This window comes from Aptenodytes patagonicus, chromosome 2 (genome assembly GCF_965638725.1).
Source record: "Aptenodytes patagonicus chromosome 2, bAptPat1.pri.cur, whole genome shotgun sequence".
Taxonomy (NCBI): Eukaryota; Metazoa; Chordata; class Aves; order Sphenisciformes; family Spheniscidae; genus Aptenodytes; species Aptenodytes patagonicus.
Genome location: NC_134950.1, coordinates 133,302,944 through 133,326,959, shown reverse-complemented (window position 1 = coordinate 133,326,959; position 24,016 = coordinate 133,302,944). Strand labels below are relative to the sequence as shown.

Here is a 24,016-nt window from a genome sequence, read left to right as displayed (position 1 = left end):
GCATGTTTGCATGTGCTCTCTTTCCCTCTCTCGCTAATATTTTTAAGCAAAAGAAGCTGCTGTGGGATCACTGGGGACAAGCATATTAACACGGTTATCAGCGAAATTATTACATGTGGTTCATTATATTGTTTTTCAATGCTGGCCTGTAAAATCAGGATTACTAAAAAATAAAAAAGTCTCTTGCAGATTGCAAAAAGTAGAAGTATTTGGCTTTCATTTCTAATCAAACAGGCTAAATATTCATGTTTATGTGCCTAAATGAAACTTTTGTATGCAGTCTTCCACCCCATCTGCATGAATAGTAGCATTGTAACAGGATGAGGTCACTGCAGAAGGGAAAGTGAGGTAAGAACACAGCTGAATCTACAGCCTCTCTGCTACATGGTGCACCAGCTTGTGCTTAAAGGAATACAGCGCTTTTGCCTGAGCCAGAGTCGCCGCGGGCACTGCCTGCAGAGCTGAATGCCTCTCGCAGGGCTCTAGATGCATTCCTGGCTCTACTGTATGGTCTGATGCACGGTATACGGTTTCCTCTGCTTTTACAAACTGCTCTTCAGAGACCTCTTTACACATCTAATATAAGTGAAAATCCATATGGTTTATTTTAAAGCCTGCATTTAAAAAAAATAAACAGTTATCAGGCCTCATTCTGCTCTGACTTATGTGGCGTAAATCCTGAGCAATCCCTTTGTAATACTCACTGATGTTCAGGATTTATGCCAGCGTCAGGGGGAGCAGCGTTTGGCCCATCAAAGGGCTTTTTCCCCCTCATTCTTTTAAAAAGAAATGACTCAACTTTATAAAGACTGATGGCTTCCTATTGGCCTCACCTTTGTACCTAGTGGGAACTCTTACAAATATACAGTATGGCATATCCTGGTGCGCGCGTTTGAGAGCTGGGCAGTGGAAGGGTGACATAGCAAAGCGGCATTTCAAGGAGTGCGAGATTTGCTAAATTCGTATGTCACTTCATATTTTACCTATTCCTTGTATTAACTTTAAAAGCCATATAAACAGGTTGCCAAGGGTACACTGGCAAATTGCCTCTCCTCACCCACCATCATAATTAGAGCTCTGAGAACTTGGAAAAACCTGCCTAGTGAGCAAGCCCTTCTTGCCCTTTTTCCACAAGCCTCTCCAAGCTCACAAACCTGGGTAGACTTGGAGCAGCTGCTATTTCAAACAAGACTGTCCATCCCAGCCTCACCACCCAGCGCAGGAGCCAAAGGGGCTCTGTTTTCATCCCATGCCATCTCTTGCTGCTTTGGCTTCCCAGTGCGGCTCCATGAGTTCCCAACAAATTTGTCCGAAATAGAAATACCTTCTTGCTCATAATCGCCTTTGCCACTTCATGTGGCAGTGAACCCACCACTCTTCTTGACCCAGACTTATCGGAGTAACCTGTTTGAAACTCTTCCGCTCAGGCAGCCACTGATAACCTTGAGGTCAGATCGATACGCTGTCTGCTGTGTCTGGGAGCAGGGCACTCAGGACTACATTCCTGCTGCTGAAGGCATCTGATCAAGCCAACACCAGGGTTTTTTCACCCATTTTGACTCTTTTATTATTTTGCTTTGGGTTTGTTTTTTTCCTCACCTCACAGGCAGTGGGTTGAGCCACAAGTGTTATCAAAGTAAAATCGTAAAAGGTTTAGAAAGACTTGTGGCTTATTCGGTACCCTCATCTTTGCCCAGCACAGGAAAACCAAGTAGGAGCTGGTGAGGCAGACAGAAATTGTGAAAGCCTTTTCCCTGGGAAAACTAGCCATTTTTTGGTTACCTGAGCCAAAACCTCGCTCAGCCTGGGTTGCCAGGCAGGACAGCCAACCATGAGTGAGGGTCCTCCCTATAGAAACAGGAGCTTGGAAGCTCTTTTATCTCTGCTTCATGCATTCCCCAAACACCAAAATAATTTCTGCCCCCACAACATAGAACTTTACTCATAAGCGTTGGAGCCAGTCCTCTCTCACATGTAGTTTCAGATCCACGTGGAGTCAGAAAATCTGACTACAAGGCAGCTGCAAACCGCAGGCTGCGAGCTGCTCGGCTTCACCACTGCTAAAAAGCTGCTGCTGGCCTGCCCTGGTCTGGCCAGGCTAACATCTACGCTTCTCCTCGCCCTCTCTGCCCCAGCTGGGAGTTTGGGATTGTGGCAGCCCAAGGAGAGAGGGAGGGAGAGATAGGAGCCCAGGTGATAGAGAGTGAGTGAATGAGAGAGTGATGGTGGCATGAAAAATAACATAGATGTAGGGGAATAAATGAAGCGGAAACTAGAAAAGGAAAAAAACCGTAATTGTATACAGACCCTGCAAAAGGAAAAGAGTGTCTGGAGAGATGTGGGGAAAAAAACAAGTATCCTCGTAGTGCTTCAAATAGTGACATTCAGTCTTTGGAAGCTGGACATGCAGCACCAGATGTTTTTGTCAGGAGAACACAGTAAAAGCGACACAAAAGAGTAAATGCTTGTGCTTCTTTCCAATTCTGGCCTTTGTAATTTGCATCTGACTTTATTCTAGGAAAGGAAAGGTTATGGGGCAGAAGCAAGAGGAAACTTGCAGGGCTGACGGAAGGAGCAGGCGCTCTGCTTCCCCTCCCTCTCCTTCCTCCTCCTGCCCTTGGCCACCTGTCTGTGTCCCCTCGCCTCCCCCATCATCCTCACTCCCACCAAAACCTCCCTTTGTCTTAATGTGCATTTTAAAGCCCGGTCTTGTTATGCTTTAATTATATTTTCTGGTGGCCGTTGCTTCTTTCCCAAATGTCTGTGTCCTGTTTTTGTCTGATTTCAGAAAGGCTGGGAGTCGGAAAGTGGAGGGGGAGGAATTCAGGCTCTTGCAGCCTGAGCATAAATGAGCCTTTTGCTTCCAGGTCAGTAATTCAAATCCAGCCCACAGAAGTTGAGCTGGAAAGTGATAGCTGCTTTGGAGCCCGCGTGTAAAGCGTTAGTTGGTGGTCTCATGCGGGTTCGGAGCAGACAGGTGTCCAAATTGCTGCTGGCCCTAATTGGCATCTTTGCTGGCAGCTTCAGAAGCGGGGCCAAAGACTGCATGGGCACCGAGCCTGTGATACCCTCGCCTGGGTGGTCCACCTAAGCCGGCGTTAAAGCAAGCTGGCAAGGTGGCCAGGGAGGGCTCAGACTGCTGTTGTCTATGTTGTACCCGCTCTGTAAATAAACAGGGACATTCAGCTTTGTGTGCTGTTCCCGCAACTTTGATTTCACTTTTAAGAAGGTTCTTTTTTTTCCTCTTTGCTCCCATTTCTTTTTTTAAACCTTGAAGTAATTAAACTTTGAGGAAACTAATGGATTAGGAATATAGAACTAAATTTACAAAGAGGCAGTTCAGGGAGGGGCCCCAGTTTGGGGGGGCTGGTGGAGATGGATAAACTGGTGTTACTGGGAACAGCCTCTATCCAGGGCAATTTAAATGATTTTTGTCTACCAAACAGTCCCAGCCAAGCTACCTGCCTGTCCTTAGTGTAATCGCCCTTGTGCTAGTACAGGATCAGTGAATGTAATTTGGAGCAGGATTATGTCTTGGTCCGTGATGTTCCTGCACCATCTACTATTTCTACCTGCATGATAGCAGCTTCCAAAAAACAAAGCTCTCTAGAATTTTTACATGCATCTCTGGAAGCCTCGAAGAATCTTATTTTAAATACGTGTACTTGCATCCTTTGGCTTCCCCCTTTTTATTTGCTTTTGTATTTATGCAGACCTCTCAAGTCCCTGGAAGTTGGGTGCATGAGGCTGTGTTATGCTAGTTTGTGACAACAGCAGGCATGTGGGTGCAGAGTTGTGTGATGGCGTGCTCCAAACACACTGATCCTGTGGTGGGAGAGGGTTCTAGGCTGTTGCTGAGGAATACGATGTCTTTTCATGGTGCCTGGTTGCTGCATAACCTTCCTGTCCCTCTCCTGCTCCAACACACTGCATGGTCAGGTAGCTGCTGCAGGTGAGATTTCAGAGCGTGAGGGATGCAGCGGTGCCCAGATGAAATTCCCTGAGACCCTGGTTCCCCCAGACAGTGGAGCAGGAGATGAGGCCGAAAGATTTTGAGGCACATGGGAACTGGGAAGTCTCTGTGCTCACAGAGCAGAGCAGGGTCAGTTCCCCCCCAGACCCGATGCACAGGTCTCTGTTGCCTAGCCCACCTCCAGGCTAAATGAATCCCAGTGAACTCCTCGTCCCCAGCTCATCTTGGGGATGCTTGGAGAACTCTCCCCTTGTTCCGCTCGTGTGCCCTGCAGCTTTGCCTGCTGTGGCTCAGAGCCCTGCTAGGGACGTGCTTGAGCAGCCTGTGGTCTGGGAAGAGCCGCATACAAGTGTGACAGAAATGGGGAGCGCTCCGAAACATCGTGCGTGATACACTCAACATCTTCAGCCGCTCTTGCAAATCATACGTGGTTTTATATTCCCAAGGCAAATATAAATTGTCACTGTTCAGCTGACCAGTGCGCTTTCATCCACTCACTCCAGGTGTGGTTCTGCTCCATAACCTCAAAAACAGTAAAAACAAACTCAAAAAACGTTCCCCACCTTTGCTCTGCTTTTGTGAAGCTGTTAATCCAAATTCTGCCTGGGTCTCTCTGGGTTCGGCTGCTGCTGTTGGATTATTTAACCCTTACATTGGTGCTGTCGTTGCAGGATACTGTGAAATTTGCTTTTGCCCTAGTCCAGGTTATTGTTGCTAATTGTACGTTTTCATCTACAAGTGCCAAGTGCCTGCTTTAAAAAAATAAAAATATAACCCCCAGCCATATACTAAATTCCTAGCTGCGTAGTAAAGATTGATTACATGTGTTTATGTGTAATTTAAAAATGGTTCGTTCAGGAAGTGTATGGTCTCTTAAAGGCAAGTTTAAAAACCTTCAATTTTACGTAAGTTTATTTATATTAGGGAAGAGGGCCTGGAGTACTAAGCAAAAGCCCATGATATATAGGGTTCAGCCTGAGAATTCTCAGAACTATTTTATATATTTTTATTCTATCAGTATGCTCTTTCACAGCTACTAATTAGTTTTGTTAGTTGACTTACAGAAAAGTGTATATAAAATGAGGAGTAATTCCATAGCACTAATAGTATTAATGAAAAGCACAAAGTCTGGAGGCAATTGTAAAAACACTAGTTCAACCAAAAAGTAATTCTCATTTGAATTAGCATGATTAATTACATAGCTTTTCCTTGTCACAGTACACTGAAATCGAAACAGTCAGGATGTTTTAAAGCCTTCAGTGTATAATTCTACTATATGTTAGAAAAAATGTATATAGACACTGTGTACATATGCATAAAATAAAGCTATAAATAAACAAGAAACGCAGTAAATTTCAATTCTACTTTCAGCTGATTTTTTTACTTAAAAGGCTGTTTCATTTAATTGCATAGGAAAGCAAATGTGACTGTAAATTGGCGTTGGTTGCTCCTGTGTCATGCAGCGGGGTATTCGGATACCACAGCAGCTTTTGCACTACATGCCTAATTGGTTTACACGCTGTACACATTCATGCGGCTTGAGCTATTTTGCCTGGAGGGGTGAAAGAGGAATCACCCTGTTTATTTCTTTTGCATACTAACTATAGTATTTGCTTACTAAATACTTTGACTCTAAATACGCTGCTGTTTGGTGTTGCTGAATGTGGGCTGAAGGAGTGCTTGCCGGTGCATACAGGGGATGGCAGCGGGTGCCATCGCTCCCTGCCTGTGCATGTGCAGCCCCAGAGTGTGAATTGTTCTGCTCTCAAATGCCTCTCATCCTCGCAGTGTTCCTGACATACCCAGGTTCCCGTAGGCCTGCGGTATGCCATGGGTGTTTATTATGTGGAAAAAAAGGAAATCCTGCCAATCCACATCACTAATGCAAGTTTGTCAAATGACATCAGCAGCAGAGGAGAATGTAGTTCCTAACCACATGCAAATAGGTCCCAGACTGTTGGTTATGCCATGATGTCAGCTCTGATTCCTCATCCATTATTTGATGGGCTTCAATGCATAAACGCCAGATATGTTCCCCCTCCCTTTTCCTCCCCTCCCACGCAGAACTTCTGGGTTTGTTTTGATTTTATTTGTGGAAAATGTGTTTTGAACAACAAACATACCTCCTCAGGAGAAGTTTATTTCAAGGGTGATTTCCTACGCAAGCTTTCCTTGTCTTTGTTATCATTTTGCATTATGGTGAGCTGTTAATTACTAAAACAGTTCAGATATTTTCCCAAGGGATTCAACTAAGTATGGGTAATAGTTCCAACGTTCTTTGTCATGAATTGGCATTAACTTTGTTAATAAAAGCTACTGTATCATTTTGGCAGCGTGAAGCATTAAAGCATGTCAGCCTGCAGGTACGCTAAGGCACAGCAGCAAATCAGGTCATGTCATGCAGGCTAACATCAGGTTAGATTTTACGGCACGTACGTCTGCTTAAAATGTCACGGGCCTCCAGACTGTAATTTGGGGTACTGGGACAAGGAACTTGTCACTGCCGGGTCTAAGGGTCAAAGCCAGCTGAGCTATTAAAGGTGTACCTCTTGTCGCCTAGCATTAGCTGTCTCGTTCAGCCTGGACTAAACTCCTGCTGTAAGCTGTAATCACTTCCAGGGGGTAATTCATCCCTGAGAAATGGGATGGTTTACCCTGTGCAGAAATAATCTAGATATGTATTTTAGACTACTGACCCTAATTTTAGATTAAGTCTGACCTCTGTGAGCAGCAGATCTTACTCCCTAACTGGTGTTCACTGCCATTTAAAAACCATTTCAGTCCAGTTTCCTTTTTACTGGTATATTTCCCAGAGTCGTGAGGAGGGCATTGGCACCTTCTGAGCATGGGCTGCATCCCTCTGCCTGCCTCTCCGTGGGCCTCTGCCCTAAGAGGACGCTGCATTAGTTGCTCTGTCAGTGAAGAGACTGAGATTTGGACTTGGGAGTTCTTCGTGACTTTTGGATTTAGCCTAGGTCAGTTTTTTTCAGGGGAGAGCTTAGACAAGGTGGGAAACGGGGAACCTTACGCAGATGTCGCCAGCAGTTTAATTTGGTTTTCAACCAGAAGTCCCTGGGTCTCTTAACTTCACACAGTTCTGCATACATCAGTTCAAACTGTTCCCTTATAAGGCTTTCTGTAAATAATATTTCCAACACAAGGGAGCTTAAGTCTATTTGCAAAGCTACTGAATAAATATACACTACCAGCACAGAAATCAAATTACAGGGGCTGATGTCTTTCTAACGACGGTTAGTTCAAGTAACAGAGGTATTACAGGCAAGTGAGAGATCCCCCCTGAATCACACAGATGTAATTAATTAATGTCTACATTGCCAAAAAAAGGAAAGTATTTTGACAACAGTTATTTGGAACAATTATGAATTGTTCTTTCTTACAGCCTCAAAAGGCAAAAGCAGGAATGTAACTACAATACATTGCCCTTTTTCCCCCTATTTTTTCTTTCTGATCAAGTTGTAGAGCTCACATATTGAGTAACTGGGAGAGAAGCCAAAAACATTCCCTTTACAAGTGACTTTAAACTATGTATGAGGTGTGTTTTTTTCCTTTTGTTTCATGGAAACATCTCTGTTGTTGGCAAAAGGTTTAAGTTAGGAAAGTTGGTCTATAACGCTGCGTTGCCAAGGTTTCAAGACCAGGCCTAGATGGTCCATAAAAACGATTTCCTCTTAAGCAAGAGTTCTGCCTTATTAAAACCAGAGACCGTGGTCATCCCTTGCCTTTCCCTGATCGCTAACTCTCCCTTCGGGGGATGCACAGATGGTGGGAGGTTTGGCAGCCCTGTGTCTGCCCCTTCCCCTCGCTGGAGCTCTGGGACCTCTGTGAGGTTAGTACTGGGCGCTGGTTTGAGGGCAGTGGTGGGGTGGTGCGGCGGTAGAGAGGGGTGTTCCTGTCCTTGGGACACCCATGGTGTTTTTGGGGATACTTAGGGAGGTATTGAAGCAGCGGGCATCTCCTGTATCTGCTGTTGTGCCGTCATGATGGGGACTGTACCAAGGGCAGCGTGCTTTTGGGGAGGGAGCTGCTAAAAGAGCCGACGGGGGACAAATCTGTCGCAGCCCTTCCCTTCAAATCTGCTCAGGCGGGACGGTTCATACGTAAGGCCTCTCCTGGGGGAGGAGTCGAGGGAGAATCAAATGAGGGAGGTGAAAGACTGCAAGTAATGGGGCGTCAGCTGAGCAGGACTTGGCCTCCAGCTCCAGTTGGCAGGTCCCTGAAATCGTATTCTGAGAACTGACTGCAAGCCCTGGCTGGAGCATCGCTTGCTCCTCACCGTCTGACAGACGATAGTGCCCTGACTCACAGCCAGCTCACAGGCAGCTGGCGCCTGCCTCGCTACCTCTGCGTAGCTCGATGGAGGTGCAGGTATAAGAAGTCATGGTAAAGCTGCTCGGGTTGAGCCGTCCCTCAGCAGAGTGGTCGGTGCTCTATAACCCAAACCCCTACCAGGGGCTGGATCTCTGCTCTCCTTTGCAATCCCAAATTTCCTTTGGAACTGAGAGAAGAGCTCTGATATCTGTTTACATTCCCTCCCCCCTTTCTTTTCCCCAAACTTCTTTTCAAATTGGTAAGTAATTGCCAGAGCCAAATAAACCTCTGCAGATTATTGGTTCAACTAATTCAACCTAAACAATCCACATGATTACATGAAGCAGGCTTTGTTTATATAAGAGCCAGAACGGTAAATGGGGGGTTTGGATGTTTATTTCGCAAACTTTCTATGGTATAGATACAGATTGCTGGAGGCTAATCCAGGAAAATGCAATTAGCCCAGGAAAGGAATTCAATTTAAGAATTACTCTTGTGTCTGTTTCAAAACTACCTGGAAGAGCTTGTTGGGCACTTTAACTGAAAGCAACCTTCTCATGGGTATTTATCCTGATCTTGACAAATAACTGAGTGGCACATGGGATATAGGTTGAGGTTGCTGAGTGGATCTGTGAGACAGCTGTGTCTTGTATTTTAACTTCTCAGGTATGTAGAAGTTGATTACACCCCTGCCTGCATATGTGGAGACAAAATTTGGTCTCACCCTGGTTTTACATGCTTGCAGCCTTGCTGCAATTCTTTTGGATTTGTTCTGCCATACGTAAAATTCAGATCATATTTGTGATACGAACTTAGATGAAAATACCAGTGCTTGCTTTATTTTGAGAGGGAGGAAGGGAGAGGCTGATGCATATCAGGCTCGATCCAGACTGAAACACAGTGATGTTGTTCCTCTATAATTTATACAAAAGAAATACAAAACTCATGTCTGTAACCATCTTTTTATAAAAAAAGAGATGTGTTTCCCTTTTCTTTTAATTTGTCAACTCCAGGAGAAATTTTGATACTTACAAGAGAAGACAAAATGAATCAGGCTAGACAACAATGCAGAAAGACTGTACAAACTTGTGTGCGTATGAATGCAGGCAAATTATAACTGACCAAAGTAGTTGCCAGGTCCGCCTCCTTAGTCCTCTCGCTGCCGTAGAGCTGGGCACACCTTCTGACTTGCTGCATTTCAAGTGCAAATGTCCCAAGCATGATGGGATGAAAGAAATGTCAGAAATAGGTGGGATTAATCACTCTCTGGAAGTGCCTGTCCCTTGCATGGGCTATAAAGGATGCCTAGGTGACAAGCTTAGATAAAGTTTGTCATTGTGGAAGTCAAGTAAGATAAATCCTATTTTTATGGGACTGCTGCTGAAAAAAATGGGCCAAACTGGTACATTTTGCATCCATGCAGCCTGACTGTTAATATGGAAGATGTCTGCGCAGGAGGTGATTCCTGCCTGAGTCTGCTTTAGGGTATGGCGTGATTGCACATTCATTTTCATTGACGTTCTAGGTGTTTCCTCTGTCTCTGAATTTAGAGAGAGTGAATGCTGTATGATTAAAATTTTTACCTGTTTTTTTGTTTGTCTATATATGCACATTCATGCAGGAGAGTATACATCCTTAAGAGTCACTGTCTCTGTTAAGAGCCTTAGCAGTAATTCTGCTATTACGTCTCAGCACCTCAGAAAGGCTGCGTTAAAAAACAATTGGTAAATACATCTTTAGAAATAATTTATTTCATGTGTTATTTCACTTATTCCATTCCCATGAAGGTTGGAAGCAAAATTCGAGCTGATGTCAGTGGGAACAAAATCAAGTTTATTATGTGGAGTTCAGACCCAGATTTCACTTCCTGTTAATATGAAAAGAAGTTCAAAGCAGTAGATAATAAAGTCTTTACCTACCGTATTACTCGCTATTTTCTCTGATGCTCTTGTCATTTAATAAAAAAAATCTTTCATACTTTACCTAGAGTAATTGGAGGCTGGAGATCTATAATGCTCCTGCTATTTCCACATTTCAGTTGTCACCTAGGAATTTATATCTATACTTAGGATAATGAGAGTTAGTGGGGTCATTTACACTCAGTGAGCATTATATAAATCACCATTACCCATTTGTGTATCATGTGGCTTTTACCTTTTCTATCACAGATAAATATTTTATACAGTCTGTTACTATTCATATTCTCTTTATAAAATTGAGCATATACTATTCATTTAGACAAAGGCAACAACATGAGATAATGTCAGGTTTTGGCTATTCCAGTATTACTCATTGGAGTGTTGTTTGGGGTTGTTAAATCAAAAAGAGCTGAAAGCACAGGTTGCCTTTCAGTGCTCTATTTATTGTTTTCAGATGTTAAAAGGGCTCTTGCTGTAATACAAGCAATGGTTATAAGCATTTGCTATCACTAGAAACAGTTAAAGCAATTGCATTGTCAAAATTACATTTTAAAAATCAAAACAATATAATAAGTTGCAGTATGTGTGGTCATTCCCTGAATGTCTTCGTTAAATGTCCATCGCGATGCACTTGATTATGTTCTTCCTTTTTAATTTCTCTTTTTTCCTTCAAATGTAAGTGATGAAAATCTCTCTTTTCCTACCTAAATGAATTCAGAAAGTCCCTTTTAAGCTCTTACCATCTCTCTTATAACTCTGATCCTAGTAAAGCAAGCGGGTAGACAGATTGATTCTTACACCAATTCCATTTTATGCATTTGTCCTTCTTGGCCTGGGATCTAATTTCTAGCCGAGCTGTGCTTTACTACCATTCGCCCAGACACTGTGGCACATAGGAGCACTAATTTTGATTGGGACGATGCAGACTCGCACAGGCAGACAGGTTTGCTAGCAGGAGAGATGAGAAAGCACTATCTCTCCAGCACGGTTCTGCAGTCTTCCCTGATTTGAATAACCTTTATCGTTGCCTTTGTGTTCCCAACACTAGACTAAAGGATTGACTTGGGAAGATCAGGCTGCACCAGGGGCAGTGGGGGCAGCATATGTGCAAAGTATTGATCAGAGCATCGGACCACAACACCTAGGTCTGACCTTGTGTCCTGGCCCTGTTCAACGCCCCTGCATTCCCCTCACCACCCCCCCAGGATCTGCAAAACCCAGCTTGGGCTGAGGAAGGAGCATTGCCCTTAACTCTGTGTGTTTGGTCATTTGTTGGTGATCAGTGGTGGTTTGAGCCAGGTTCTTGCTCTTCCTTTGTCATCTGGTTTGCAGTTAGAAATAAAGAGAATCAGGCAGAAAGACATGCACTGACAGACATTCAAGGGATCCGAAACTCCTGCTTGCATTGTATTTTGACAATAGTCCTATTAAATGTGACTCATTCTATGTATTATTCTTATTACTCATTCACCTTGTATAACAGGCTTGGTCCGAGCGCTGCTGAAGTCTTTCCACTGACTTTACTGGGGGTGGGATCAGGTCCTCAACACCACATTTACTGGGTGCTTTCATGGCCAGTTGTAAAGCCATTGTTCCACATAGCCTGGAACAAAAATACTGAAACTCATCTCTTAATATTAGCTAGGTTCTTTATACCTTCTTTAGCTTGGCTCTTTTGACCAATGGCGATAGATTAATATTACTAATAAAAAGGAAATGTATCCTCATAATGATCTAATAGTTTAAGTATTATAAAGTACAAAAACACTCTAATGACATTCAGAAGGGAAATGGGTACTTTGGGTTTTTACCATGTCCTGCTTTGACCTCTGTAGACAAAAATCAATAAGGCTCTGGATAATTCTCTCAAACTTTGAAAATGCTATACTGGAGTAAGTCTATTGAAATTATGTATTTGGAAATATTAAAAAATAGTTGTTGTTAAGTGGAAATGGTGCAAGTCTCTACACAATAAAGATATCATATCCAAAAATTAAACCATATAAATTAAAATTGATGTACGCTTTAGCAATATCTCTCTGAGACATCTCTGCATGTAATATCCTTCTCTGAATTTGTGTCTTTCTTTTTACAAAATAGGGCCAATGAATTGTGCCCATTAATTGCTAAATTTACTAGCTGGTGTTTGCTGAATCTGGCCCTTATTAAATGTCCAGACAAGCTTGTTGTATTTTATTTTGTAGGACGTCTGGTTAGAACATTAAATACAACAAGGAAAAATAAACTTAAAAGTAAAATGGTTCAACCCTTGCCCTACTGGGAATTTTTTTCCTTGATTGGATGGAAGCAGAAACAGGTCACTGTTTCCAAATGAGTTAGCCCAAATTTAAAAATTGGATCAAATCATTTTTGCGAGAGTAAATCGTAGCAAGAAATGCCAGAATTTTTTATTTTTTTGTGGTTCTGGTTCATGTGGAGTGATTAGACTAACATATTACCTCTAATTTTATTCTTAGTTTCTTCAAAAGGGAAGATTTTGCTATAACCAACAACATTTGCAAGTAAAAAGATTTTTTAAATAACCTTGCAGTATCACTCAGTAAAAGTTCTGCTTCTATTCATTTTTTGCATGTTGTGATCAATGTTTTTCCCCCAAATGGGATTCTAGCTATAGTTCTTTTTAAAAGATCAAGTGAAAATTGTAGCCTCTAAAAGATGATATTGCATATGAGAGTGTGCCAGCCCATGACAGGCTGTGCATGTGCCACCGAAAAAATAAAAGCTGTTTCTTTAATTTTTTTTTTTCTCTTTTTCTCATGGTCTGATGTCCTCAGCAAATTTTTAACTTCTCATCAGAGTCAGCAGTGTTAGCAAGGAGCTTCTTTATTTCTTAAGCAGTCTAGCAGAAATTTCCACATTAATTTTAATTACTCACAGATTTTTAACAATCTGAGATCACTGAAAGTCAGTATTTTCCCCTGTTACTACACAGCAACAGTGATAATATCATTATAATTCCCAAGCTTAACATTCCTCTGTATTAGACTGAAGGGGATTGGGTTGTCTTAGGTGCCCTGGCATATTATACAGGTAGTTTATTGACAATAGGTCTGTAATACAGGCCCTGCAGTCAAATTTTTTGAGAACTCCTCAGGAATATGGAGTTACTATAAACTTCATATGTACTAGTACGCTCAGCAAGCTGTGATGTTTTCAATAATGAGGATCTGGTACATTGTGTGCTAGAATTTGCTATATCCCAAAGCAAAAGCCAACAGAACAGTTGTGGGGAGGGATTGCCTACTCTGTCACCCCCTCCCCTTCCCGATTCTGATCCTCGGGACATGTTTGGTTTTGGTTGTTTTGAAGTGGCAGGTTTTGTTAACTTACCGCTCATTCCAGTCCTAATAAACATCAGCTGTCAACCACCATCCTGCCAGGCTGTTCCCATCTTCCCCTTGCTAATCTTCATGATATTTTTAATCCTTTGCTTACAGTTGCAAACACTTTCACATGATGTTGAGCAAATCGGGTGAAATGTAGCTGTTTCATGGTTTTGATTAGACAAAAACAAAGTTAAAGACTCCTTTCTATCAAGAAGTGGGCTTCTGAGTCACGCTCTACTGAAAACGACACGTTTCCCACTTTGATGGAAATGACAATGTATGCGTTGGTTGCAGTGCTGGGCTTTTCTGTACGTGCATCCCCTGCGCACCACCAGGACCAAAGCAGCATCCTCGGTCGGTCAGAGTGCGGCTGTCTTGGTAGAACTCAAATCTGTTGCTGCCCCAGCTCAGGAGTTGCTGGAGAAGGCAGGGTGGGTATGCAAATGTATAGTAATGTAATTATTATGTATCAGTATTGTCATAGTGCCTGAAGAGCCCAATATATTGTTCGGAGAACCTGTGGGCGGATGCTGAAGTAATAGGAAATTACAGTGACTGTGGGTGGTAGAACAGAAACCCAGAGGTGCAAATCCCATAAAATGGGCGATGTTCATACTGGCAGGATGAACCAGGGACACAAACCTTTACTGAAGCATCCCCTGAATGTGATTCTTCACATTTTTAAACTGGAAGTGCATCTCACCGTTACGAACAAACTGGAGATAATGTTGCATTCCACGGTTGTTTAGCTGTTGGGCAGGGAAGGCAGTGGTGGCAGTGGTGTGGTAGATGAGATATGCAGCATTTATTGTAAACAAAATATTATTTTGTGAAATTATAACTTTTTTGCTGTCATTACAAACATGTTAATTAGACACTAACACGAACTGGGTACTGACTCCCAGCTAGAGCCCTGCCTATAGACACTGACCTCCCAGCTGCACAGGAACATGCGTATGTGTTTCCAGACATTTCAAGGACCACCTTCTGACGTCTCGTAGACCACCAGGACGTACTGGGTCTCATTCTACAGGCATCTGGCATTGACTTTTTATACTTACGTAAAATGCAATCTTCATTGGTCAGATGGTGGGACGTTGCATTTTCATGAGTCCACATGACTACATGAGATGCAAAGAGAGTTAGATGTGTTGTATTTCATGCCAAAGCCTTTAGCGAGCTTGAATGACTTTTTATACTAAAACCCTTTGAGGTGAAACGTTGTAGCTTCTTATAGAGAGTATCCAATCCACTCAATACCTTAAATCGGGAAAGGGGAGGCGTGTTTAGGATTTGCAGGCATAATTTTAAGGAGGTAGAATACAAATCAGGTTAGATTTTCACCTGGATATCTCTTTTCATGTGACTGTTCTGGGTAAATTCTTATGGTCCTTCAGTGATTGTAAGTGACCCAGGCTTCGGTTTGAAAGAAGAAAGGAAAAAGTGCTTTCCACCACTGAATTCCTGCCCCCTCACCCACCGCGCAATGCTGGGTGACTGTTTTTTTCTAAAAAAGAAAGCAGCATGCCAGCTGGATATCTTCCTGCGGTAGCTAGGTTTTCCTTGGAGGTTTCCCATCTCTATACTAACTAGGCTTGACTATGCTTGGCTCATAAGCTTTTGCAAACATCCTTGCCAAGGTGGGATGACTGTAGGCAAAATGAGTGCAGCAGGGAGACAGAGGCAAATAAGTAGGAGCGATCAAAGTCTAGAGATTTGCTGGCAGACGCACCTCCTTCCTACGCTCTACAGCCAGTGGGTCCAGTGCTTTCCCCTTCTCCTACGTATGAATCAACACATCCAAGCAAGCGGTGCCAAAGCAGGGGGTGGGTAGGAGACAGCCTTAGCACTGTACAACAGCTGTTGTTTTGCCAATATATTTGGTAAGAAATTCAGAACAACACTCGCCTTTTGGACCACAAACCTCATTAAAGTTCACCAATGGCACTGGAAAAGAGAGAATTTAAAAGGTTTGCTGGGGGGGGGGGCGTTGATGCTGTTACAATAGAAGACACTATGTAGATGTTATAAAACGCTGGCTTTAAGGTTTGGTGAAGTTGTCTGCCGCCAGTCCTAGTGAGACGCTAGAGGTGGTAAAAAAGTGAATTTGCCAGCAAGAAACATTTATTACTGCATGGCAGAAAGTGCTTCCTGTTGAAATGACAGATTGGCAGAGACGCTGAACCTAATTCCCTTTAGTTTCTTCACCAGGGTTTTACAGGAAGGTAATGGTGGGAGCCGATAGGCAGTAGGGCAGCGTTGCTGCTCTCTTAGAGTTTCTTTATTCTTGTTCCCTACTCCTAAATTCAGCTGCACGTACATATATTTTTAAGGCTTTTCTTTTGTGGCAAAGACCTTAAAAAACAAAGTTAACCCGAAACATATAAGGTAGCCTTACTGGCACCGCAGTAACGTTACAGTGCCAGCTGCCAATTTGCTGGGCGGTTAGTGTTTGATTTATAGTTTCACATATGTGTTTGAGTGGGTGGGTCACAGCTTTTTGGTGCCCTATTTTCCTTATTTTGTAACTTTGGTTAATCATTTCACTCTCTGCAGTCACTGTGTCCAACAGCAGTCCTACCCTTGATGGGCGGCATGTTCGTAACTCTTCAAGCGCTGAGCTCCTCCGCAGTGGTAGATCCCCGCCTTCTCCCCCCCGTTCCTGTAATGTCTTTTCCTTGCTAGGCTGGAGGAGGAGGAGATCCTGTGCCAACTCTTTGAGCTCTCACTCAGCTGCTCCCTTCACAACAACTATAAACGTTACCAAGCGCCCCCGTTGTTTTCATACTCCATCCGTATACTCTATACTCGCTTGGAAGTGAACCTTATGGAAATTTCGGGCTTGTGAAGAACCTCGCAGATATTTCCACTTGAACTGCCATGGTAGCAATAACACAGTGTGCTTGCAGCCTGCTGTCCACCTAGTGACCTTGAACTGCTTTGCAGCGGCTGCAGAGTGACATGCTGAGATGGCGGGAGCCCTGCCCAGGGACCTGCGAGGGGCTGAATGGGGGCGCACAGGAGAGTTTTACAGGCGGGCAGGTCAGAGGGGGTACAATGAATAAGGCACACACATGTGGGTGTGTGTACAAATGTACAATCTTTGAGCCCAGTCAACAAAAGCATGAAGGGAAAGATGGAGAAAGAGACTGGGTTCAACTACTGTCAGACACACGTGCAGCAATTCACCTCTGTAATCTCTATGCGCAATCACTGGCAACACAAATCACCCATTCTCCTTCACTGTCCTAACTGCCGCAATCATCATTTGCAATCTAATATCGTATCTCACTGTCCTTCCAATGCTAATGCAAAACCACATCAGAACAATGTGCTAGGTGACCTGCAAAATGCATATAAACTCTGTGTCACACCATTAGTATGAACAGTTGAATTTCTGGGATGCTTGCTGGCACTTTGGCTTGCATGGGACATCTGCATTAGAGAACCATAACCTAGCCGAAAAAGTTGGGTTTGGTGGGAATGATACACACAGAGGCATACATAATTCTGTTCAGTTTGCCGCACCTCTTGCATACAGTCTGTACAATTCAGAGTATAATGTACACAGACATAGCTTTTGTGAAATAAGCACAATCATGCTCGAATTCTGTGGACTACATAAAGCCTATTACCCAGATTGCTCATGTTATCTAGTTCATTCCTGTTTTTTGGTCCAGGATACTGCTTCAGCACAGTATTTTGAAGAAGAAATTGAAATAGGGGAAGATAAAAGGTGTTCTGTGGTTTCTTTTTAATTGGAGACTGGAGGCAAAGTGCCTCCAGATAATTTCTCAAAGAAAAGTCATTGTCTTCTCCCACTCTTGTCATTAATCTCTAAAATTATTGCACAATTTCTGTTTAATGTGTTAAGATTTCTTAATATGTTAAGACAATGTGGAAAGACAAATTTGAACAGGAGGGAGCATGTTTCTTTGAATGCATAATTTTTAAATCTTTGTCTGAAGTCTTCATTCGTCTTGCCAGGCCTTTTGCAGTTAAAAACTTAATCAAACTCAGTACGATTAAGAAATACGTATTTTTGTAAGGGCAATTCATCAAAAGAACTGGAAATTGCTACAAATACTGAGAGTGATGGTCATTCAGATTTTGGTGAAATGTAGATTCCATATGCTGTAGCTGTGTTTACCAATGCTGAAATTGGGGATTCCCAACATATAGCTCACATGATATTTGCAGTTCCCCAATTTTTTATGTGTTACAAAGGACTTAATACATTCACAGTAGCGAATGTCAATGTATGCAGCACAACATGTGCTTAAATGTAATACCATGCCTAAATGTATTGCAGTGCATATATGTTTTGCTGCATTGCATGATAGCCATCATATTGTTTCCACAAACAAAAATTTGGGTTCCCTTGGTCTAAACGATTTCTGATTCTATAATTTTGTGTGATGTTGCATTGGTGTAGCCCTTTTTCACCAAGCAAGTCAACAGGCCTAAGTTTGAAGTATGATGTGAATCCGTGGAGTCCTTGTACAAGCTTTTTTGCTTGATTTGATTAATGAAGCTTAAAAGGAAGAATAGAAATTAAACGGAAATATAAAAAGCCTACAAAGCCATCACTTTAATTTGGAAAATTACTCAAGCCACTCTTTGATATTTCCCAGGTATTTCTTTTGTATTTATCTCCACTCCAGATTATTTCCATTGGCAGATTGACGTGTGTAACGGAGTTTCCTTCTTTACTAGTGAAGGCTTTGGCCAGCTCTTTCTGTGCTTTGTGCGTTACAGTCACCAGGCAGAGCTGCTGATACTGATTTCTGGCCATATTTTGGCCGTCATGTTAGTGTGGAATAACTCACTCAGGTACTCTCAGTGAGGGACTCTCAAATTTCCAGTAAGAGGGTCACCAGCAAGCTGTTATTTTCCATTCCAGTTCTGGTGTTACAGCCCAAGCAGTCTTCTGGTTTTTGTCAGCACATCATTTTGAAGTTTTGTAAGCCTGTGCAGGTATCCACATTGACGATCTGGTGTTGAGCACCGCATCAGAAACTCCAGCTATTTGAACACGACGATGGCATTATTTGCAAATGTGGTTACTGTGGATTTTTTTTTCCCCAGATCACTCTCTCATTCCCCAGATTGTTCTATATCCAGCTCAGGAGGACATATTTATAAGACTTGTTATTCTGACTCACTTAGTCGAACAGTATTGCACAACTATTTTTCTGTCAGTCATGGGATAATATTGCCAAAACCTCTCTGTATCTTTTCCTATGTATTTGCTGGCTTTGATGGATATTCTACTAATCAGCAAGGTGGGAAGTATTGAACAGGTATCAAAACACAGCCCCTGCTGCTGCAGAGGGTTACTCAAGCAACACTCTATAATTTAGATGCTCGGTAATCAACTCGGGGCATTGCGACAGTTTGAGTTGTTTTTGTTAATAGAGATGAAATTATGGGTGTAACTAGCTGGCAGTCTTCAAACAGACTTTTGCAAGCTGTTTACTCAGCTGTCCCAGGGCAACAACTGCATACGTGAAGCGAATTCTTCCAATATCTCTGCTGTGGTATATTTATCATATTTTGCCACAGTGTGAGAGAAACAAATTTTGAAGAAGGTAGGATTCATGTCAGATCCTACACTGCAGATAAGCTGTGACATTAGCTGCGTAGTTTGACATCATTGGCAAAGATTTTGTTACTTCAAAGTATATTCTTACTTATTTTCCAGTAATTTGAACCTCCAGAATCAAAAGGAGGAAAAGACCAAAAAAAAAAAAAAAAAAAAAAAAAAAATCACATTCTGTCTAGTATATGGACAAAGGTGAGTTTCATTTTTAAATCAGCATGGCTAATAATATTCTCTGGAAGCAGCTTCTGCGATTTTTCTAAATCTAGTTTAAACTAGTGTATGCCCAGTTTAAGGGGATATAATTTGGTCCACCCCAGCATGTACCAGTTTATGAAACAGTTTCAAAAAAAAATCATGATTATTCCTTTTGTGGGCAAATCCTGTTAGATGTATGTTGCTCTTGATTACTTCTTACTCAAAATTATAGTGATTTTAAGGTCAAAAAGACACATTCGTCTGTGTCTTGATGTTTTTCAATCAGAAGACAATAATGGAAAAAATAGCCTTTTGGAAGTATGGACTTGGAAGACCAGTGAAATGGTACTGGACCCTCCTAATAAAGATGTTAAACAAGTGAGTGAGCTCATCTCTGAATCTTACTGAAATATTATGGAATGCTACTGTAACGGGAAAAAGTTGTCGATAAAATTGACGGGAAAGAATTAGGGAAAATTTTAAACAACTTGCAGGCAGTTTTATCTGCCACTGAATCCTGTTACATTTTCCTCTCCACCTCAAACGTCATGTGAAATAAAATAGTAATGCAGTTCTTCCGTAACTGCAACAGAAAAGGGCTTGAGATAGGAAATAATATTACGGTCTGATTTAGAGCTGTGCAGGGCAAAACTGGCTGTAATACTTAAATACAGAGCGAGCGTGAAGCCCTGCTTGCTGTCCTGTGAAGCTCTTTGCTAAAATTGCATATGGGACTTGATGGATGTTGTGGTCGGAGCCATTTCTGGGGCAGGGAGGGAGGAGGGGAGAGGGAGAAGGGAGAAGGTGAGGCAGTTGTAAGGGGTGAGCCCAATCGATCACTCCCATCAGCTGCACAGAAAATTAACTACTTTACAATTCACTGGTGTATATAATACGTCATATTCCTCAGCTCTAGAATAAAAAGGTGTAGCACTGCCGCGGTTAGGGCTGAGACTAGCTTACTGACTTTGGCTCGTGATCAAGTTCATTTGAGCATGTGGAGCTGTTGTTGAATTTTTTAAAAAATAATTCAGAGAAGTTTTAGTGGGCTGCTTTCAACATTGTTTTTTAGAAGTTGGTAATGTCTAGACTGATTTCTTACATTGCAAAACACACTGAGTGTCCCTTTTGCTGCAAAACATTCCTTGTGATTCATAGGTCCTGGACACCCCCTTTAAGAACTGGAGCACTCGAACTATAGATTTTCACTGTCATAAAGGTGATAAAATGTATTAACCTAAACAAAAATATCTCTGGCTGGCTTCTGAGAACTCAAAAACAACCAGATGCGGTGCTAACCGACAGCGCTGGAATGTACTCGGACGGACAGGGCCAGATTCTCAGCTGACATATATCAGCGTAGCTCCCCTGTAGCCACCGGGCCAGCTACCATCCAGCCAGGAGGGGAGGGCAGAGGAGGGGGACTGCCTGCCTGCCTGCCTGCCTGCCGGCCGCACTTCGTCTGCCAGCACCGGCTCTAGAGGAAAAAACAAATAAGCGGCAAAAGATACAGGCTCCTTGCTTAGCTTTACTTTTCTTTGTGAACAATTTATGAACTGCTTTTTGACTGCTGAACAGTTGTTTATAAACCAGGGAGAGATGAGAGACAAACAAAATGAGAAGGAAAAAAAAAAACAAATAGCCAACCACTCAAATTCAGAATAACTCTGTGCTGCCAGGTGATGACAGAGTTGCTTCAGACTTTCTCTTTGAAGGTGCGTTAGCTTGCTGCACTGGCCAGTGAAGGAGTGAATTTATTAACGGCTGAGAGAGCAGGAGTACCTCATTTAGAAGAGATAAGCTGGCAATCAGAGGGGAAGGTTGTGAGAGCAACCTTTTCTGTCCCAAAAAAGAAGCTCCTTATCAAGTCCATCTTAGTCAGACCTTTGGGGAAGCACAACTGCTGAGCTAAGAAGGAAAGGATAGCAGGGAAGAGAAGTTCTTTCTTGAATTGTAGAGCAAAGTACATCCCTACATACACACCCATGGCCCTACCTACATCCCTATGTACCTGGTCTACTTACCTGAGTAATTTGTTTAGGTCTGTGGCGTGTTATGTGAGAAGAATTATACTTTCACTGATTTGTCAGATGAATTGCATCATTAGATTTTTGTTTGCATGACATTAACTGCCCAAAGCAACAACATAGTTAAAGCTAAAATATATATATATATAGTTTTTCTATTGTCTGTTCGTGGCGGTAAGTAGAGTTATTGCCTTTAATAAGGCACAAGAAGGTAGACCCTTATTGCATCCTGGGACCTTTTCCTACCATCGGCAGGAAAGAGTTAAAGGGAGCGGGACTGTTCCCTGTTTGTAAGCAAGTCAGCTCTTGGACTGTGTTTCTGGCTCTGCCACTAAGGGTTTCTATGATATTGGGGCAATCTCAGAGTTTTAGTTCACTGATCTGTAAACTGGGTGTCCCACCGCATTTAGTGACATTGGGTTCATCTTTAAAGCAGCGTGAGGTGCGGCAGCACGGACCCACGCGAAGAGGCCGGGCAACTTCCACAGTTGGGTCCGATGTTTACAAAATGCTTTGGGATTCCTGGAAAGCGTCAAGGCTTGTTGTTCACTCACAGCAGATTGTGTCACCGATTCCCAGGCCGGTTGCCTCATAGACCTGAATTAACCAACCGAGCACTCGGAATATAAAATATTTTAAGTTGCATGAAATTGTGCCTGCTATTGGGGAAAGCTGATAAACCTTCCAGCAGAGCCAGACTCTGTGACTGCTGGCAGGTTCCCTCCTGTCTGCAGATCGCCACCACCACCTTGCTCACCTAAGTTAGGTCTTTGCTAGATGGCTCTTTATTTTTCTTTGGTGTCTGCCTGATGTTTGAGTGAGCAATATGTTTACACATGAGTTTATTGAAAACCCAGGCTGCTGCGGTACTAAATAAAATCAACACAGGCCCAGAATTATATAGGACAGCTTTGCATTTAATAGTTTAATTTCACATTATGCTGCCACACATACCAGATTTTCTGCAACGTGACAGTAAACGCTTGTTTCTCTTATTTTTCTGCTGTTGGCAATGCAATACCTGTAAACTTATGGTTTCTTCTTTGGGGCGGTTGCTTATATTTATGATGGCAAGGAGTAAAACATATTGAAACAGTCGTGGTTACAATATTTATAGATTCTGAATGCGTATTAAATTAGAAGCAAAGGAGAAGCAGAATTAACATTTGTTTTGTAACACTGTACGGTTAAGGCCAGAACCATTCCTGCCAATGCATCTGCAAACGTTTTAGCTCGTAGCTGAGAATCAGAGCAACATTGCTAAACATGGGTGGATGGTATAGTACAAGCCCAAGTGTCACCCATTGAATGAAGAACCCCACAGAGAATCTGGCTAGAGTAATTAATGAATCCATTTGGAAAAGTCAGTGCCCTTCAATTAGCCTGAATGTGGCGAAGCAGATGGGATCCCATCCTCCAGGGAGAAAATTGAGAAAGATCCTAAGAAATACTGCATTGGACTGATTTATCTGAGTAATTATAAGCCTCATTTGCACAAAACTGTTCAATATGGCTGCAGTGAGAAAATTAAGAATTTATAAAATGTTGATATGTGGCCCAAACTATCGGTGGTAGTGGAATCATCTGTCAAGCAGGATCTTGGTTCAGAATATTAAACTAATCATCAGCCAGGAGAGGCTGAAAAGCAAACTTGGCCGTGGAGCTGGGGGGCGGAGGGGATGCATTTCTAGCAAACCTTTTGTTAAAGGCTCCTGTGAGCTCATCTGCAGTGGAAACACTCACTGCCATCCTAATTTGATGTGGTGTCCTGCCTTGAAACATCCTGCAAGATTTCAGAAAGTGAAAGAATGCCTCTAAAGAAACTTAAAGAAAAAAAAGAAAGAAAACAAAATGCACATTTTCTTTAAGCATCCAGTGGTGGAGGAACAAAATGAGAAGAGTGATGATAGCATTTGAGAGCGTGTGCATCCTAGCCTTATCCCAAGGAGACCCCTCTATCCTTGCCAGCAGTCTCATTTTTAAGTCAAAGCAGGACTTACGTGTATGAATGGGAAGCTGCACAGTGACTTTTATGGGCTAAACTGGAAGTCACTACATCTATATTGTAACTGTGTTTGTGTGTGACAGAAAAGGAAGCTGGATGCTTTATAGAAGCAGCAAAAGAAAAATAAACACTGTTTATCACAGCGTTGACATCGCATAGAAATTATGGTCTGTAGTTTCTAGAGCTGAAAGCGCTTTTTGGCTATAGGGAAGTTGCTCTCCATCATCATGGATTTTTCACATACTTTGTGTGGTTAGAAACACCTCAGCTTAGATAGCTCCAAGCAGCATTTTGCACAATGTTTTCTGAATTTGGAGCTTCGTCAGAAGTCTTGGACTTTTTAATGAGTGGGAAAGAAACCTAGTAGTCCTAGATAGGCAGCCCCATAGAGCAAAGAAGTGGGCCGTGGATGGAGCAGGGCAGACTGAAGACGAGTCAGAGGAAAGTTGTGACAATACCTGGCTCTGACCAAAACCAAAGCAATACTAACCCTGCCGGCAGTTAGAGAGCAGGGAGACCTTGCTGTAGCCTCACGGCTATTCCAGCCCTCCGAAATGCTTTCCTAGCTCAGGACACTTCTGTGCCATTCCAAAGCCGGCCTTTTTTCCCCCCTCTG

General features: G+C 42.6%; 1 protein-coding gene across 2 annotated transcripts in view; it reads left to right on the top strand.

The window, feature by feature from the left end:
* The window catches only part of CREB5 (cAMP responsive element binding protein 5), a 258,710-nt gene that overhangs the window by 211,954 nt on the left and 22,740 nt on the right, over positions 1–24,016 (top strand). The window lies entirely within an intron of this gene.